This window comes from Schistocerca cancellata, chromosome 5, assembly GCF_023864275.1.
Source record: "Schistocerca cancellata isolate TAMUIC-IGC-003103 chromosome 5, iqSchCanc2.1, whole genome shotgun sequence".
Classification (NCBI taxonomy): Eukaryota; Metazoa; Arthropoda; class Insecta; order Orthoptera; family Acrididae; genus Schistocerca; species Schistocerca cancellata.
Genome location: NC_064630.1, coordinates 710,856,759 through 710,869,621, shown reverse-complemented (window position 1 = coordinate 710,869,621; position 12,863 = coordinate 710,856,759). Strand labels below are relative to the sequence as shown.

The window sequence follows — 12,863 nt, the reverse complement described above, 5'->3', positions numbered from 1 at the left end:
CGTCTGCAGTCAAGTCTCCTTATCGTACATTATCGTGACGACCTCTACCAGAAATCATGTACAGTGGCTACATTCTCGCCAAATATTTCTGCACTATCGCAAGAAAGATTATCCAGTTTCTTGTAGCCCTATTACACGATCTCGTTGAAACTTAGCGAGGTTTTGATAATGGGATCTTCGTCGCCTTAAAGGCATTCTTGCCAGGCATCAACCCACCACATCCAGTCTCAACGTTAGCTAACGCTCACAACCAATACAGCGTAGGCAAAACTGATTGCATGGTCATAGTGGCGCTAGTAGCGCTACTCTTGTGTGACTCGCGTGATATCTGAACGAGCATCAACGTTAAGATGTAGAAACACGGCTATCAACTTTGGTTTATATCGCGCCCCTCTTTCTTGGCACTGCAAATTTTTTCCGTCACTGCGGTTGTGGAACCGGCCGCGGTGGCCGAGCGGTTCTAGGCTCTTCAGTCCGGAACCGCACTGCTGCTACGGTCGCAGGTTCGAATCTTCCCTCGGGCATGGATGTGTGTGATGTCCTTAGGTTAATTAGGTTTAAGTAGTTCTAAGTCTAGGGGACTGATGACCTCAGATGTTAAATCCCATAGTGCTTAGAGCAATTTGAACAATTTGAAGATTTATAACTTCGTTTACTGATCCATTCTGTAACTATATTGCTGTGGCTTGCACACACATTTTATTGCACATTTACTTTTGTGATACGCTGTTGACAATGGGTTTAAACGATCTGTATTCGACTGCCGACTGCAACGTTTTAATTTCTTCTCTGTTAGGTTTCCATTTATTTGTGTGTGTGTGTGCGTGGTTGGGTCTGTTTCAGTGTATGTGTGTGTGTGCAAGTTCACTGGGTGCTGCTTGATAGCTGAGTTGAATACTGTTGTAATTGCTGAGTACTGTTTTGCGTTAGCTAACATTCTTGCTCCTCGTGATAGCTTTTCGTATGCGAAAATTTTTGCTATTGTCAGTAAACGACAGGCCAACGGCCTTGCCGCAGTGGTAACACCGGTTCCCGCCAGATCACCAAAGTTAAGCGCTGTTGGGCTGGGCTAGCACTTGGATGGGTGACCATCGGGTCTGCCGAGCGCTGTTGGCAAGCGGGGTGCACTCAGCTCTTTTGAGTCAAACTGAGGAGCTACTTGATTGATAAGTAGTGGCTCCGGTCTCCGAAACTGACATACGGCTGGAAAAGCGGTGTACTTACCACATGCTCCTCCATATCCGCGCCGGCCGTAGTGGCCGTGCGGTTCTAGGCGCTACAGTCTGGAGCCGAGCGGCCGCTACGGTCGCAGGTTCGAATCCTGCCTCGGGCATGGATGTGTGTGATGTCCTTAGGTTAGTTAGGTTTAATTAGTTCTAAGTTCTAGGCGACTGATGACCTCAGAAGTTAAGTGGCATAGTGCTGCGAGCCATTTGAACCATCCATATCCGCATCCAGTGACGCCATATGGGCTGAGTATGACACGGCGGCCGGTCTGTACCGTTGGGCCTTCATGGTCTGTTTGGGAGGCGTTTATAGTAAATGACAGGAATAATTACTATCTCTTAAGATCTGGAGGGCCGTTTCCATGGTAGTTGGGTGGTAATTGTTTTCAATAACCTGGTCGGAAAATTCTGATCGAAATGTCTTGTTCGATCAGAATGTGTGAGATTTTTCTAAAGAAACACTCACGTCTTTGTTATTGTTCTCCTGAAAATTTGTACTGCGTGTGGAATGTAGTGCTATGCGTATCGATTGGTTTCAGCTAACGGCACACAATGTTCAGTCGACGTATACATAATTAAATCTTTCTTTAGGCCAGTAGTAGAATTTAAAGCCTGGTCCGAAGCTGCGAGCCGCGTTGGACCAGACCATAAGCTGTTGACGATACCATTCCACGTTCATTTACTAACGCTTGCCGGAAAGGAAAACGTAGATGTTGAGTAATCACGACCTTTCTAATTAAAATATTAATTCGTACGAAACTTAGGCATTTTCGCCTGAAAGACTATACCTACATTTCACAAATAGTTTTTCTGATGCACTGTAATTACAGTTCATTCGTGACAAAATGGGTGTCTTTGGACGATACTGTTACGATTTATCTAGCTCGAGGTCAAAGAAGAACAGAGGGAATATAATTTAATTCTTTTAGCATGTGGCTAATGAAAGACTGGAATGACGCAATGATTCTCTTATGCCGGGCTGTGCGTAGCACCTTAACCAATGCTTAAACGTATTCCTTGACTCTCACGTGACGAAATAGGTTAACAAATATTATACGGCCAGACACAATGAATTATTGTCAAGATATACTATAAAATGCGGACAATGAACTTTCAGTTTTCAATGGTCTTAAATGTTCTATGTATCTTTATCGGAAGTTTTAGAGTTTTGTTTGTTCTGTATGCCAACCTATTTCTTATTTCCTGATGATGTGTCCTATTCTGTGCGTTATTTTGTTATCAAATATCAGTGTGTGCCATATTTTCGTGTTTTTTGTGGTTTCCTCATCATGTGTATTTTCTGTGTACTTGTATGTGTGATCATTTCTGGTATGGCGTCTGTAGTATTTTTGTATATTTTGTATATGTTTTATACCATTTGCGTTTTTATTTCGTGCTTCAGTTTGTGTGCAATGCTTAGGCGGTAATAATTTTATGTGACCTAATGCTTGATAATGTTTGTTTTTTTGCGTGTTGCTATGTTCATCCATGGGAATTCTGTAAAGTCTGTGCAGGAAGTGTCAGACGCATGGTTGTTTGTGTGCTGTGGGATGGACACACACTGTCTGATCACAATAATGTGACCACCTGTCAGAAGCCCGAATAATCACCTTTTGCAGAGCGGATCACTGGGGGACGTACAGGAGTCAGTGAGGTTCTGAAAGGTACCGACAGGGATGTGTAACCATGCCGACTCCAGTGTGCGCTAGGATTCTCGGTTGAGTATCCATGGCGCGAACAGCCCGATAGACGTGGTCCCACAGGTTCTAAATTGGGCTTCAATCTGGGGAGAGTGGTGTCCAGGGGAGTGCGGTAAAGTCACATTGGTGCTCTTCGAACCAAGGGCCTACACTGCGAGGTGTGTACTACGTTGCATTGTCCTGTTGGTTGATGTCATCGAGGAAAAACTGTGCTTGTAGGAGTGGACATGGCCCCCAAGGGTAGGTGCATACTTGTATTGATCCACTGTGGCTTGCAGAATCATGAGATCACCCAAGCAATGCACGAAAAAGTTCCCCAGACTATAACGCTCCCTCCTTGTGAGCATTCAGAGTTTCCCGCCCTACACGTGTCTCAGGACGTCTAGTTGCAGTACTGGTGTGAAAAATTCATCCATCGTTACCGATGAACAACAGTCAGCATGGGTACGTCTACGAGGCGCCTGTAACGGAGGCACATACGCAGCAATGTTCCCTGCCGGTCGTTGAAGAGGCCCCTGATGGTAGTCCCTTGGTTTATCTGGGTCAGTTGTGCGACTATTGATCCGTACACAATGGCGCAGCCGTCATTCACACCTATGGCTCGTTGTGCGCCTCCGTTAACAGGGATAAAAGAAAATGGCTCTGAGCACTATGCGAGTTAACTTCTGAGGTCATCAGTCGGCTAGAAGTTAGAACTAATTGAATCTAACTAACCTAAGGACAACACACACATCCATGCCCGAGGCAGGATTCGAACCTGCGACGGTAGCAATCGCTCGGACCCATACTGTAGCGCCCAGAACCGCACGGCCACTCCGGCCGGCTAACAGGGATAGCACCATTTCGTCATACAACGTATACTTTAATCATGACGGCATGTGAACGGTTTTTAGACTTAGTATTTCGGAAATACTTCAACCCTTGGCCCGTATGCCAACGATCATGTTTTTTCGGACGTTGGATAAATCACTCGGTTCCCGCACCAACAACGGCTACACTGTTTTCTCGTCTACCCGACACTATTTATGTACCGTCCGTTGTAAATGCCGCCACCTGCCGTCTATGTGTGTTTCTTAGACGTTGACGTCGAGCAAACGTGGTGGACACATTCATGAGACTGGATAGTGTATGCAGGGTGGTTCATTGATCGTAACCGGGCCAAATATCTCACGAAATAAGCGACAAACGGAAAAAACTACAAATAACGAAACTTGTTTATCTTCAAGGGGAAAATCAGATGGCGCTATGGTTGGCCAGCTAGCGGGCGCTGCCATAGGTCAAACGGATATCAACTGTGTTTTTTGAAATAGGAACCCACATTTTTATTACATATTCATGTAGTACGTAAAGAAATATGAATGTTTTAGTTCGACCACTTTTTTCGCTATGTGATAGATAGTCACAAACATACGGCTTACAATTTTAGACGAACAGTTGGTAACAGGTAGGTTTTTTAAATTTAAATACAGAACGTGGGTACGTTTGAACATTTACAGGGTGTTTCAAAAATGACCGGTATATTTGAAACGGTAATAAAAACTAAACGAGCAGCGATAGAAATACACTGTTTGTTGCAATATGCTTGGGACAACAGTACATTTTCAGGCGGACAAACTTTCGAAATTACAGTAGTTACAATTTTCAACAACAGATGGCGCTGCAAGTGATGCGAAAGAAATAGAAGACAATGCAGTCTGTGGGTGCGCCATTCTGTACGTCGTCTTTCTGCTGTAAGCGTGTGCTGTTCACAACGTGCAAGTGTGCTGTGGACAACATGGTTTATTCCTTAGAACAGAGGATTTTTCTGGTGTTGGAATTCCACCGCCTAGAACACAGTGTTGTTGCAACAAGTGCAACAAGACGAAGTTTTCAACGGAGGTTTAATGTAACCAAAGGACCGAAAAGCGATACAATAAAGGATCTGTTTGAAAAATTTCAACGGACTGGGAACGTGACGGATGAACGTGCTGGAAAGGTAGGGCGACCGTGTACGGCAACCACAGAGGGCAACGCGCAGCTAGTGCAGCAGGTGATCCAACAGCGGCCTCGGGTTTCCGTTCGCCGTGTTGCAGCTGCGGTCCAAATGACGCCAACGTCCACGTTTCGTCTCATGCGCCAGAGTTTACACCTCTATCCATACAAAATTCAAACGCGGAAACCCCTCAGCGCCGCTACCATTGCTGCACGAGAGACATTCGCTAACGATATAGTGCACAGGATTGATGACGGCGATATGCATGTGGGCAGCATTTGGTTTACTGACGAAGCTTATTTTTACCTGGACGGCTTCGTCAATAAACAGAACTGGCGCATATGGGGAACCGAAAAGCCCCATGTTGCAGTCCCCTCGCCCCTGCATCCTCAAAAAGTACTGGTCTGGGCCGCCATTTCTTCCAAAGGAATCATTGGCCCATTTTTCAGATCCGAAACGATTACTGCATCACGCTATCTGAACATTCTTCGTGAATTTGTGGCGGTACAAACTGCCTTAGACGACACTGCGAACACCTCGTGGTTTATGCAAGATGGTGCCCGGCCACATCGCACGGCCGACGTCTTTAATTTCCTGAATGAATATTTCGATGATCGTGTGATTGCTTTGGGCTATCCGAAACATACAGGAGGCGGCGTGGATTGGCCTCCCTATTCGCCAGACATGAACCCCTGTGACTTCTTTCTGTGGGGACACTTGAAAGACCAGGTGTACCGCCAGAATCCAGAAACAATTGAACAGCTGAAGCAGTACATCTCATCTGCATGTGAAGCCATTCCGCAAGACACGTTGTCAAAGGTTTCGGGTAATTTCATTCAGAGACTACGCCATATTATTGCTACGCATGGTGGATATGTGGAAAATATCGTACTATAGAGTTTCCCAGACCGCAGCGCCATCTGTTGTTGAAAATTGTAACTACTGTAATTTCGAAAGTTTGTCTGCCTGAAAATGTACTGTTGTCCCAAGCATATTGCAACAAACGGTGTATTTCTATCGCTGCTCGTTTAGTTTTTATTGCCGTTTCAAATACACCGGTCATTTTTGAAACACCCTGTATATTTCGGTTGTTCCAATGTGATACATGCACTTTCGTGAACTTACCATTTCTGAGAACGCATGCTGTTACAGCGTGATTACCTATAAATACCGCATTATTGCCATAAATGCTGAAAATGATGTCCGTCAACCTCAATCCATTTGGTAATACGTGTAACGACATTACTATCAACAGCGAGTAGTCCGCCTTCCGTAATGTTCGCACATGCATTGACAGTGCGCTGACGCATGTTGTGAGACGTTGTCGGTGCATCACGATAGCAAATATCCTTCAACTTTCCCCACGGAAAGAAATAGTGGACGTCAGATCCTGTAAACGTGCGGAGCACGGTACGGTGCTTCGACGACCAGTCCACCTATCATGAAATATGCTCTTCAGTACCGCTTCAACCGCATGCGAGCTATGTGCCTGACATCCACCATCTTGGAAGCACATCACCATTCTGTCAAGCAGTGAAACATCTGGTAGTAACATCAGTAGAACATTACGTATGAAATCAGCGTACACTGCACCATTTAGATTGCCATCGATAAAATGGGGACCAATTATCCTTCCTCCCATAATTCCGCACCATAGATTAACCCGCCAAGGTCGCTGATGTTCCACTTGTCCGCAGGCAACGTGGATTTTCCATTGCCCAATAGTGCATATTATGTCGGTTTACGTTATCGCTGTTGGTGAATGACGCTTTGCCGCTAAATAGAACGCGTGCAAAAAATTTGTAATCGTTCCGTAATTTCTCTTGGGCCCAGTGGTAGAACTGTACACGACGTTCATAGTCGTCGCCATGCAATTCCTGGTGCATAGAAATATGGTTCAAATGGCTCTGAGCACTATGGGACTTAACATCTATGGTCATTAGTCCCCTAGAACTCAGAACTACTTAAACCTAACTAACCTAAGGACATCACACACATCCATGCCCGAGGCAGGATTCGAACCTGCGACCGTAGCAGTCGCGCGACTCCGGACTGAGCGCCTAGAACCGCTAGACCACCGCGGCCGGCATAGAAATATGGTACGGGTGCAATCGATGTTGATGTAGCATTCTCGATACCGAAGTTTTTGAGATTCCCGATTCTCGCGTGAATTCTCTGCTACTGATGTTCGGATTATCCGCGACTGCAGCTAAAATACCTACTTGGGCATCATCATTTATTGCAGGTCGTGGTTGACGTATCACATGTGGCTGAACACTTCCTTTTCTTAAATAACGTAACTATCCGGCGAACGGTCCGGACACTTGGATGATGTCGTCCAGGATACCGCGCAGCATACATAGCACACGACCGTCGGGCACTTTGATCACAATAGCGATACATCAAACCGAAATCAACCTTTTCCGCAATTTGTAAACGGTCCATTTTAAGACCAGTAATGTATCACGAAGCAAATACCGTCCGCACTGGCGGAAAGTTACCTGATACCACGTACTTATACGTTGTGACTATTACAGCACCACCTGTCACAAAGCGAAAAAAGTGGTCCAGCTAAAATATTCATATTTCTTTACTTACTACACGAATATGTAATAAAAAATGGGAGTCCCTATTTAAAAAAAAAACGCAGTTGATATCCGTTTGACCTATGGCAGCGCCATCTAGCGGGCTAACCACAGCGCCATCTGGTTTCCCACTTCAAGCTAGACGACTTACGTTCTTTGCAGTTTTCTCGTTTGAAGGTTATTTCGTGAGATATTTGGCCCGGTCACTATCAATGGTGTGGTGTCACCGCCAGACACCACACTTGCTAGGTGGTAGCCTATAAATCGGCCGAGGTCCGCTAGTATACGACGGACCCGCGTGTCGACACTGTCAGTGATTGCAGACCGAGCGCCGCCACACGGCAGGTCTAGAGAGACGTCCTAGCACTCGCCCCAGTTTTACAGCCGACTTTGCTAGCGATGGTTCACTGACAAATTACGCTCTCATTTGCCGAGACGATAGTTAGCATAGCCTTCAGCTACGTCATTTGCTACGACCTAGCAAGGCGTCATTATCAATTGCTATTTATCCTGTGATGCATGTACCGTCAGACCGATGTTCACCAATTATGGATTAAAGTTAAGTATTCCATCAGCTACGTACTTTATTTGCCAGTCTCAATCCCTTTAACTGTTCCAGACCTCACGCCAGCCTGCGTGAGCTTAAACGCGTGCTTTTCGGCTACCGGTCATAGTGGCTTGGCTGTCTTGCCAAGTCACAACAAATGGACCACCCAGTAAGTATATTGTGTTATTATAGTAGTTGTGGACTTTCTGTATGAAATAACTGGTGTTGCCGAGTTTAGTTTGCTTTAATGACGTCCATGAAGTGTGAGCCGTGGCACTCAATGCGGGGTTCGCTTTCCTTCGGCAAGAAGATCTTGGGGAGAATTTCGAGAGATTGAGTAGAGAAACTAGCCGCGAGGTGTCGGGTTTGCTGCGTGTACGAGGAGACGCGTGCACACGGCGGTCGCGAGAGGGAGTTTGGAGGAGTGCTGTGGGCCCGCGTGGAGTGTGGAGGCTGGTTTGTAATACGTCGGCTGCTGCTGCCTTTGTCAGTTACGATTGTATTCCGCGGAGGTGGTTCGTGGAGCTGTGAAGTGGTGGCCTCGTGTCTATTGACTCCCTTATGTACGCTGTCTGAAGGAACCAATTCCGGTGACTAAAAACAGTGATTGCCTTAGTAACTGCTAGATGTGTAAAACAAACATCTTACTTAAAATACCGTTATTCAGAATATTTTCTTGGGATTCGTTAGAGCTATACATGATAAGTTTGTTAAAGAAATTTTTTATCGTCTTTAAGGAGATCACTATGTTTACCTTTTTTTAGAGATTGTTACTTTAAATATATCTGAGATTGTTCAAACTGAGTGAAATCAGAGGAAAATTTTTTTTCTCACTCTTAAGATTTCATTATAACAAGGCAGCTATATCAAAGTAAGCTTGCCAATTGTTAAATAAATCTATGTTTAAAGTTTTTAAGTGTGAATGGTGTTGCAGTTTTGCTACCCTTAGGTTCCCTTTCCACACCGCATCCCTTGTGTTGACCTTTACCTTCGTCCTGGTAAAACTCATTTCATTGCAAGGCACTTTGCACAGATTGGAATTTATTTGAATTTAACTGCATTCCGTCTGACCTATCAACAGTGGCAGCAGTCCTTCATAGACTTTAACTTAAACGTTAATTATATGATTAGGCAGGTAATAGTGCCCCTCCTAAGACCAAGAACGGAGTAGCCCATTTAATAGGGATCGCGAATTGTTTTAGGAAATTCGTTCCAAAATTTGCCCAGTTTGCGGGTCCCTTGAATCAGCTACGTAGGAAGGACCATTACTTTGAATGGGGAGGATCGCATCAGTTGTCATTTGAGGCCATTAACGTAACTTTGGCTAACACTTCGGTCCTTTGGGTTCCTGACATCGACAGACCATTTATTGTCCAGAGCGATGCCTCATATTCCTGGACTTCTGCTGTTATTCCTCAGGAAGACGAGGGGGAGCACAGATCCACTGATTTTGCTTCGAGATCTCTTTTGGTCAGAGTTATATACTCTGCATATGAGTGTGAATCCTGGCGGCAATCTTTCCGCTCGAAAAATTTAAATTTGATCTAGAGCACCGTGAGTTTTGTCTCAGACAATCAGACCCTGAGCAGCGTGCTGGCTAGGTCCAGGAAAACAGGCCAGATTTCACCCGATGCACATTTACCCGATGCACATTTAAGCATTCCGTATTACGTGAGGCATATCAGGGACTCGGAAACCACGGTTGCAGGTGCACTGAGTCACAGTTTTGAACAAGAAGGTACCACTCATTACAAGGAACAGGGAATTGATGAACCAGACCTGGGTGCAGGAGTTTTAACGGAGTTCTCCAAATTATTTGGAGACTTGAAAAACAGGCAAGACAGTATTCTGAGCAAGATTAAGCCATAAATTTTAAGTGGGAGAACACCTCCCTGACGTACCTTACAAAGAGACATATATTGTGTTATCATTGGAGGTGCGACAATCAAACTAAGATAAGGGTTCCACAAAGACTTAGTGTCAGCTATTCTTCATTACTTTCATACCAGTGTTAATGGTGAGCACCTTGGGATCGAGCGTACCCTAAGTAAGGTTAGAGTATTTCTCACTTATCCGCCCTTGTACAAGGATATTAGACTTTGGTGGAGGAGTGTCATGAATGTGAAACGCCTAGGCCCAATTTAAATGTCCGAAGTGTGATTCTGCAATCATCTAGGGACGATTTCCCGATGGATAGGCCTTTTATTGGCTATATCGGCCCCTTGCCACGCACTTGTGCTGAATACCATATATTTTTGTTGCCGTTGATGACTTCTCCCGGTTCTTTCGGTTGTTACCCAGTATGGATTCCATTGCTGCGTTAACCATTTTACCACCTGACAGTTATTTTTGCTGTATTTCTGCCTCCCTGGGTTCTTGTTGGTGACAACGCACTTCCGTTTCTCTCTCGGCAGTGTAAGAAATTCTTTTTTGATAATGAGAGAAACCACTGCACCACTGTACCATATTATCCCCAACCGTCCTCCGCCGATAGAGTTAATCGAAACTTGAAGGCTGCACTTATTACACTTAATTCCCGATCGCGCCGCCAGTGGGACTGTTCCGTCCCACGGTTGAACCTGCGTCTGTTTCATCATGTGGCCATTAGGACCACCCCTGCTGCCTTAATGTTTGGTCACCGTCTTCTTTCTTTAGCCTACTTGTTGTCTATTAATGACTTGTTATCTGGAAAGGTGACACCTGGCCACAGTCAGGATAATTTGAGGCGGTGCCCGCCGAAACGTTCAGTTTAAAGCTAAGCTGGGCGATAGAGTCTTCGTCCATAATTTTGCGTTCGATGGCCTGGGCAAGGCTCCTATTTCCGATAAATCAGCTCCTCGTTTCGTTGGGCTTTGCAAGTTAATTCAGGTCATTAACCCAGTTATCCCACTGGTGCACAATATGGATACCGGGAAGGTTTCAGGATACATATTTCCCAAGTGAAACTCAGGGGCCAATTCTCCCCTTCCCGGTCGCGGATCTGTTGCATGTTTGGTGGGTGAATTTGAGCCATGGAGCTGAATGCGAGGGAATGCTTTTCTTCAACAAGAAGAGTTTCGCAAGAATTTCAAGAAATTTAGTAGAAAAACTAGACGCGAAAAGTCGGGGTTGCAGCGCGAAAGAGGAGACGCGTGCAGATGACAATGGCGAGAGGGAGTCTGGAGGAATGCTGTGGAGACCGGCCCGTAGAGAGTCGGTTGCGGCTGCCTTGGTCGGTTATGACTGTATTTCGCTGAGACAGTCCGTGGAACTGTGAAGTGGATGCCTTATGTCTATTGATACCACTGTGTACGCCGTCTAATGGGACCAATTCTGGCGGCTGAAAACGGTGAGCCTTGCTGCGCTTCGGACAATTCTGGGTGTAACGAATGTTTGTAAATTGGATCACCAGTTAGTTGTGAATGTTTCTCATCAATCGAGCTGAATGTATGGAACTGTGCACACTGGTTTGAAGTGTCACAAGTGTAGCGGGCTCAAGTATCCGTTTGCGTGTGACTTTGTAGTATAGCTTGGTCAGCTGAATTACATGGGCTTGTCTGTTAGCACTCACGACTGTAAACGCTCCATTGGGGTGTCATGCTTGCTATAGTTACATACATTCAACCTTATTAGTGCAGACTGGCAGTAACTTGGTACATTCTGGTTTCATTCTTGTCAGATAATGGAGTTTAAGTTTGTGTTCATGTTGATATGTCAAGCGCCACTTTAAAGAACGAAAACTTTCGGTGTGGCCAACTATTGCTCCTTAGTAAAGGTATAATTGTTTTCTCTTTTAATGCTCTATTCATCTTGTCTTGTAGTTGGCCGCCTTTCCCTCCATGTTGTTGGGCAAGCTATTCAAGTTGTTTATGGCGGTCCAAATGGTCTGGGCCTATCAGTTGATGGAGGAAGGAAACTTCACAGTGTAGTATTCGTGTCTGTAATATTGCTGTGAGAGAGAAGAACGAGTTGGCGCCTTGGTGTTGGATTATTATGGACTAACTTATGTACATGACAGTTTCGTTAAAGTTATGTTGAACGGCTTCTTTTAAAGAGCCTCGCTTAATTTTGTTTGCCACTTGGCAACTGAATTGTATTTAATTTGTGGAAAGCAGTATTATCTTACATTCTGTGAGGCTGCACGGAACTCACTTAACCATGTTTTAATCTCTGTAAATTATTTCTAAGCAGTTATTGAATGTTGGGTTTACGATTTAAGCCAGTTGTGTGTCTTGAGAAATGATTGTTTCTGAAGGGAAATTACGAACGGTCAGAATTGTTTTGTTATTCATGATGCTATAAATTTAATCAGACATTTTCTTAGCGTCAGTATTTGTGAGCCCTAAGTTCTGTCGGAAATTCAGGGAGTCGCTACTAGTTGAAGATACTGATTGCCTTAATAATTGCTAGATACGTAAAAATCTTACTTAAAATACGATTAGATTGAAAATTTTCTTGGGATTTATTAAAGCTATTTATGATAACGGGTCTTTAATAAAATTTTTGCCTTCTTTAAGAAGATCATTAGTTTTACCTTCTTTTTATTTTTTTTAAAGAGACCGTTGTTTTAAGTGTATTTGAGATGGTTCCAGCAGAGTGATATCTGACGAGAAAAGAAAAAACAATTTCTTCTTTAAGATTTCATTACCATAAATACATGCAATTCTTTAAGGTTCCTATATCAAATTAAGCTTGCCAATTGTTAAAAAATTTTCTGTTTAAGTTTTAAAGCGTGAATGGTGTTGCTGTTGCGTTACGCTTGGGTTACCATTCCAAACGACAGTCCTTGTGCTGGCCCTTACCTTCTCCTGGGTTCAAATGGTTCAAATGGCTCTGAGCGCTATGGGACTTAAC

At 44.5% G+C, this 12,863-nt stretch overlaps 1 pseudogene; it reads left to right on the top strand.

The window, feature by feature from the left end:
• Positions 1 to 998: 998 nt before the first annotated feature.
• On the top strand, positions 999 to 1,116 carry LOC126189879 (5S ribosomal RNA; annotated as a pseudogene).
• Positions 1,117 to 12,863: the final 11,747 nt, after the last annotated feature.